The 7,363-nt window shown below is 49.3% G+C and overlaps 2 pseudogenes; both read right to left on the bottom strand.

Annotated features, from left to right (window-relative positions):
* Nucleotides 1-778: 778 nt before the first annotated feature.
* On the bottom strand, nucleotides 779-1,568 carry LOC125527945 (annotated as a pseudogene).
* Nucleotides 1,569-4,966: 3,398 nt separating this feature from the next.
* LOC125527944 lies at nucleotides 4,967-6,228 on the bottom strand (annotated as a pseudogene).
* Nucleotides 6,229-7,363: the final 1,135 nt, after the last annotated feature.

Below are 7,363 nucleotides of genomic sequence, written 5' to 3'. Positions count from 1 at the left end.
ACACACAGTAGAACAAATCAAGCCAAAAAATGCAACATCTATAGTAATTCCCTTGACTCAAATGGACTTAGTTATACGCTAAGGAAGTCTGGTACTCATGCTTCACCGCCATCGGCTCCGCTATATCGCTACCGGATACGAGTGATACCTTCAAGGCATGGTGGCTTAGGGCCAGGCGTGCAAGCTTGACTAGGAACAGAAGAGGTTTTGTTTTGACACTTTAGTCATCTTCATTGCATGGTCTTTATAGAAGCAAAGGAATGCTAGAGTCTTTGGTAGGCTAGAACAACAAAGGAGGCCACAACAATTGGTGTAACAAATATTTGACAAGCTTAAGGAGTGGAAGGAGGCCGGAATTGGTAGATTACACCAGTTTGTGAGAGAGTAGGCTAGCATAGTTTGGGTAGGTGTGGTGTGTCTAGCTCGGTGTTCGCATTGTTGTCTAGCGCCTTGTAAATTTTTTATTCCCTTCTATAAAAAATATGGTACATCATTGATGTACTCTCAAAAAATAGACTTAATTAAATTAGTTGATACACAACAACTTCGTATACAAAACACGCACCAAAATTACAAATTAAAAAAAAGCAAAATACACACTGATCCCTATGTTCCTCACAACTCTTATTCTGCAACTGTGCAGTGCAGATACTAAACCGGGGCAGTGAATGGCAGAACACCAAACAATATACACCCGCGCATGCAAACGGATCATAAATAGCAACGTCGATCACTCACTAATGACCAACCCGTTGATGAGATTTCATCGCTGGGCAGGACGGTGGGACCGGACTCAGTGGTGTCCGTGGTATCCGCCGCCACCCCCACCGCCGTAGGTGGGTGTTGGAGGGACGGGGTGGTAGTCCTGGTGGGGCTGCGGCTTCGGCTCAGGCTTGGGCACGGGGCCGTAGTCTGGGTGGTGCTGGGGCTTACGCTCCGGCTTCGGTGGCACGGGCTTCTTGTGGTGGAAGTGCTCGATGATGTACTTTTTGATCGGCCCGCAAAGGGTTGCTGAAGCGGACTCTGACGATGCCACCGCGTTCATCTTGGCGCCGGCGACGACGCCGAAGGTGGTGCCGTCGGACACCGGCACGATCTTTGATGGCTCTGGCCGGGGCAGGATGCGTTGGAGGCGGCGCTGTGGAGCTGCGCGACGCAGTCGGTGTCATGGAGGTCGGCGGCCAGGGGCACGGTGAAGGCGCCGGTGCCGTCGAGGGCACCCACGGCCTTGCTCTCATAGTCGCCGTGGACGTTCTTACACTTGATCGCCACCTGAAGACCTGAGGTACGTTCATGGCAGAACAATGGTGATCAGCGTCAACCCATCATGCATTGCCACGCAGAGTCGCAGACACAGGGGAGTAGCACATGAGCGCTTACCCTTGAAGGCTTCCTCGGCCTTGATGTTCTTCCTGGTGCAGTCGGCGCACTTGGCCAGGCCGACGACGACGGACGCCGCCTCGGCGTTGGAGACGGCGATCGCCAGCAGGACGGCGAGGACGAGTGCTCTAGGAGCTGCCATGCCTGAACCTGTACCACTTGCTTGCTTGTGTACGCTGATGGATGGATGGATGAATGGAACAGGCAACGCATGGCTTATATAGGATCCGCATTGATCGATACGATACAGCTCGTCGATGATCAACGCAAATAGAGACGGACCCATTTGCGTTTGGCGCGCCGAAATTTCAGATGGCGAATTAAAACTCGGTTGATTCCAGAGTCCACTGCACGCATCGATGAACTATTTGATCCACGTCGTCGTCATTTGTTATTCCGTTGGTGATCCACTTTGCATCGGCTGGTGGTCGATCGCGTCATTCTCGTTCGTAGTGCCGGCTTATTACATGACCTGGGTACGTAAACCACATGGGCCTCTATGAATTGAGTACAAAGCTTGAACCTAATTTCAGAGAACATGACCCCAATCGGCGCTAGGTCATAGGCTTTAGAGGAGGTTGCTTGCTTGAGGACCAGGGAGTCTGTTTCAAAAATTGCCCTCCCCACATCAAGCCTGTCTGCTATGGAAACAACCTGGTACAGGGCAAAAGCTTCAGCATGCAATGCATCAGGGAAGTCATGTTTTCCACCAGCCGCTGCAAAATGGATAGCCGAATACGCATCTCTGCAAATCACTCCCCATCCCCCAGCTCCCGATCGTTCCGAGAACGCCGCGTCAATATTGATCTTGACCATGTGTTCAGGTGGCTTCTCCCATTTGCAGTGTTGCACTGCCGGCCTAGCTGGTTTTGGTACAAGATATTGTATCCACTCCTCAGCATGCCGGGTTACCATGTATCGAAATGCTTCAACATCTAGCCGCTTTTCCCCATGGTTGCCCCTGTTTCGTTCTGTCCACCAGCACCACAACATTGCCACAGACATTAGCATTCGCTTCTCCGAAAGACTGAGGATTAGCGACAGGCATTCCTTTGTTGAAGTACAGTCGACTAACTTAAGTCTGACATCCTCCAGAAACAGAGCCCGCCACCTCTGCTTGGCGTTCTTGCATTTTATAAAAAGGTGCCCTCCATCCTCGAAATATTTGCCACACACAGCACAACGGGTGTCAAGCTCCACCCCGCGTCTACAAATATTCATGTATGTAGGATGACTATTGTGGGCGAAACACCATAGGAAATGATGAACCCGGGGTGGGCAGTGTACCTTCCAAAGCGCTCGGAGCAGTGCAGGACTTGTATCTGAATTTTCAGAACTGCCCCCTTGCTGCCTGCTTGCCTCATTCCTCAACATCTGCACATGAATCTTGTAGGCCGATTTAACAGAGAAAACTCCCTTGCTGTCAAAGTGCCAGGCTACAAAGTCTTCAGTTTGGTCACAAATTGGTATACGAAGAATGGTTTGGGCATCATCTGGATGGAAGCAACTAGTCACCAGGTCACTATCCCAGCTACCGGTGTTCGGGTCCATCAGTTCAGAGACCCTCGTGAGCAGGTTAGTCCCTTGGTGCGAGACCGGTCTGCGTGAAACACCTCGTGGGATCCATGGATCCTCCCAGATTTTCACACTAGCCCCATCACCGATGCGCCAGATTATCCCTTCTTTAAGAACTTCCAATCCTTTTAAAATACTTCGCTACACATAGCTCATGCCGACCACCGGTTTTGCAGACAAAACATCCCCACTTGGATAATATTTGGCTCGCAACACGGGAGCACATAGTGAATCCGGGGCCTGAAGCAATCGCCACCCCTGTCGCGCCAACATAGCCATATTAAAGGAGTGAAGATCACGGAAGCCGAGCCCCCCTTCCTCCTTCAATAGTTTCATCCTCTCCCATCCTATCCAGTGCATCTTCCTCTCGTCTGCTTGCTGATTCCACCAATATCGGCAAACAAATTGGCTGATCTCGTCACAGAGAGATCTAGTGAGGTCGAAACAGGCCATAGCGTAGGTTGGAATAGCTTGTGCAATTGCCTTGACATATACCTCTTTTCCTGCCATTGATAGGCACCTTTCCAATTGAGTCAATGGGATTACCGCGGATGAGCAGACCGGCACAAAAATTGACCCAAGCGCATGAACTGGGATGACTGAGCTCTTAGCTGCTAAGAACGTTTAGTGAGCAATTCTTCAGCGTTGATTCAATAATTTTTTTTTGAAGTACGTTGATTCAATAAATTGGAATGTTTAGGGTGCCAAATTGCTGTGAAAGGCCTTAGGTGGCTCAGTTTTACTGTTTTTTAATTATTATGGCCCAGTCCTGATACGATACCTTCCTTTGTTATTCACTTTGTTTCTTTTTTCTTTTTGTTATTTATTTCAAATATTTTAAATATATATATTATAAAAATAATTTACTTAAAATTTTTAAAAGTATTTATCATATTTAAAAACTGGTCATGCAGTGTAAAATAAATGTTTGCACAACTTTTAAAAAGTGTTGCCTACCGCTTTAGTGACCCGTGGTAGGGAGGATAATCCTCATGCATTGGCTCAGGCTAGTTTAGATATGTTGGGGTTTTAGTCGTCGTAGGGGCTACGCTACATCTTCGAGCCGGTCTTTCGGGCACCGATCCTCCTTGAGTTCGTTCATTGGGACGGATTGACGGACCTCTGGTGTAGATTATCATCAGCTCCTTCGGTCGGCGGGGTTAGGGTTTATCGTCTTGTGTACGCGATAATGAGATTTGATGTCTGGTTCTTCAGATCGATTCAAGGATTCAATGACGACGACTGCAGTTCCGGGGCACTGGTCCTTAGGGGCATGTGCGCGAAGACTTTGCAGCTGCCATCGACAAGGTTAGGCTGGTTCTGGTGGCTGCAATGGTCATTCGGTGGTTAAGGAACCTCGCTGTAATTTTTATTGATTGTGGTGCTTTGTAATTGTACTTCTAGTGAACTTTTACAATAGGTCTGGATCGTTTTCATCAAAATTAAAAAAAATATGTCTAGTTATTACATGATCTACCTCATTGTCTTCTGTGAGCTCTGAAGCATTGTTCAAACCTTACCCTTGTAAATCCATACCTGACTTAGCAAGTTCTCTCCAGCCCAAGTAGTATTGATTGTTTGGTCTTCAACAGTTCGGGCCAAATATGCCCCCTCGTGTACTTGAGTTGGACCGGGTCATGGCTCAGTTCCCCTCCTGCTTAGGCTGAAAGAAGTCCAAGGACGGGCAGTATGAATGCATGATCCCTGGTGGTAGCTGCAATTCTGTTTTTGACATGAATGCCATGAGTTGGTCCATGACAGATCCATTTGCACACCTGACTGAATTCCACTTGAGTTTCAGTCCACAGATCTGAAAACCGGCTGAAAGTAATGATGGTCTCAGGCAACTACACAATGGCAAAACCATTTTTCCATTAAAGAGACCGCCACACAGTTATTACATGAACTAAAAACAAAAAAGAATGTGAATAAAAGTAAAAGCAAGCCTAAAACATCAGGCAAAACATGAACTAAATGCAGGCATCACACACTAGAACAAAATCAAGCCAAAAAAGCCAACATCTCCGGTAATCCCATTGACTCAAATGGACTTGATTAAATTACTAAGAACTACGTATACAAAACACACACCGAAATTACAAAATCTTCAAAAAGCAGTACAAGCACACTGATCCCTGTGTTCCTCACAACTGTTATTCTGAACTCTCAACCGTGCAGTGCAGATACTAAACCGGGGCAGCGAATAGCAGAAGACCAAACAATACACCCACGCATGCATGCAAAACGGATCATGAATATCAACGTCGATCACTCAATGATCACCAATGAGGACGGGGCGTCGACCCGTTGGCTGGGCAGCTGAGGTTTCTGTCAGCCCGCCCGAGTTCGAGTCCCGGCACGAATGCGCGGTGCTCACGAAGTTTCTCCTATAAAGAAAAGCCAACGAGGGTTAGCCCTTGGGTTGGTCTCACACAATGATCACCAACCCGCTGATGAGATTTCATCGCTGGGCAGGACGGTGGTAGACAGGACTCAGTGGTGTCCGTGGTATCCACCGCCGCCACCGCCGCCGTAGGTGGGCGTGGGAGGGACGTGGTGGTAGTCCGGGTGGGGTTGCGGCTTGGGCTCCAGCTTGGGCACGGGGCCGTAGTCTGGGTGGGGCTGGGGCTTGGGCTCCGGCTTGGGCGGCACAGGCTTCTTATGATGGAAGTGCTCGATGATGTGCTTCTTGATCGGCCCGCACAGGGTCACCGACGCGCACTCTGGCGATGCCACCGCGTTCGTCTTGGCGCCCGCGACGACGCCGAAGGTGGTGCCCTCGGACACCGGCACGATCCTGGATGGCTCCTGCCCAGGGCACGCTGTGTTGGAGGCTGCGCTGTGGAGCTGCGACGCAGTCGGTGCCGTGGAGGTTGGCGGCCAGGGGCACGCTGAAGGTGCCGGTGCCGTCGAGGCCGCCCACCGTCTTGCTCTCGTAGTCGCCGTGGACGTTCTTGCACTTGATCGCCACCTGAAGACCTGATGTGCATTCATGGCCGAACAAGAGTGAGCTAATTTCAATATGTATGTGTGCTTTGATGCAACGTGGCCGATCTAGCTAGCTTACCTTTGAAAGCTTCCTCGGCCTTGATGTTCTTCCTGGTGCAGTCGGCGCACTTGGCCAGGCCGACCACGACGGATGCCGCCTCGGCGTTGGCGACGGCGATCGCCAGCAGGACGGCGAGGACAAGTGCTCTCGTCGGCGCCGCCATGCCCGAACCTCTAATCGAACCCCACTACTTGCCTGTGTGAAGTGAGTAGCTAGCAGGTAGCAGCTCGATGGATGGATGGATGAATGGAACAGGCGACGCATGGTTTATATAGGCATCCGCATTGAAGGATACGATGCAGCTCGTTGATGATCTGATCTGGCTGCAAGCCAAGAAAAAGCGAGGCAATGAGAGACAGACCAATTTTCGTCTGGCGCGCCGAAATTTCAGATGGCGAATTAAAACACGGTTGGTTCCAGAGTCCACTGCACGCATCGATCAACGATTTGATCCACGTCGTCATTTGTTATTCGGTTGATGATCAACTTTGCATTGGCTGGTGGTTGATCGCGTCGTTCTCGTACGCACGTAGGTTCCACGCGGCATGCACATGGATATGCATGCATACAGCGTACGTACATGCCCTTTTTACCGTCTAGTACCTCTGTCTTGATTTGTTGATCTTTTTTGGTATTTTGCGTCAAAATTTTATCATAGATTTAACTGATAAAATGTTAATGCATGTTATAAAAAATTATATCGTTGGATTCGTATTCAAACATAGTCTTCAATGATATTAATTTTTTACAACACACATTAACATTTTGTAATTAAATATATAGTTAAAATTTGGCACAAAATACTCGGTGACCAATAAATCAGGACCAAGGTAGTAGAGCGTACTTAAGTCAAAGCATTCTCTCTGTTGATCCCTTTCTGCCGGTGTGGTGCGCCTCCCGCTCATTTAATTGGCAAGGACGTGGCTAGGGGTAAGTGTCGACTAAAAGACGTTTAGGTCAGTTGATCTGTTTTGAGCCGTCGGATGTAAGATGAATGGCCAAACCATCTTCTCCAACCTCCCGCTGCCCTCCGGTTCATCTCTTACCTAAAACCACCCCACGCACCACAGGCCCAACTTTCTGCCTCCATCGCCCGCGGCCGGTGGTGCTCCCGCATCAACCTCACCGCACCACCACCCACCGTCGTGCTAGCGCCGCCCCCGGCCATCCCTTTAAATTGGCGACCATGAGATTTTTTTTGGCGAGCTTCCACCTGCACCCCTCAACTTTCGTACTTGACTCCGCCGACTACACCTCATTCCTTTATGAGGCATTGACATGTAAATAATCTGAATTGGCAAAGCAACAATAGTTGGAGCTAGTAGCGTCGATTGGTTGGTTAGAAGCTTAATTAGAAAG

This window comes from Triticum urartu, unplaced genomic scaffold, assembly GCF_003073215.2.
Source record: "Triticum urartu cultivar G1812 unplaced genomic scaffold, Tu2.1 TuUngrouped_contig_4518, whole genome shotgun sequence".
NCBI classification, from domain to species: Eukaryota; Viridiplantae; Streptophyta; class Magnoliopsida; order Poales; family Poaceae; genus Triticum; species Triticum urartu.
Note: the sequence above shows the minus strand (reverse complement) of the source record. Positions and strands in the feature narration are given on the sequence as shown.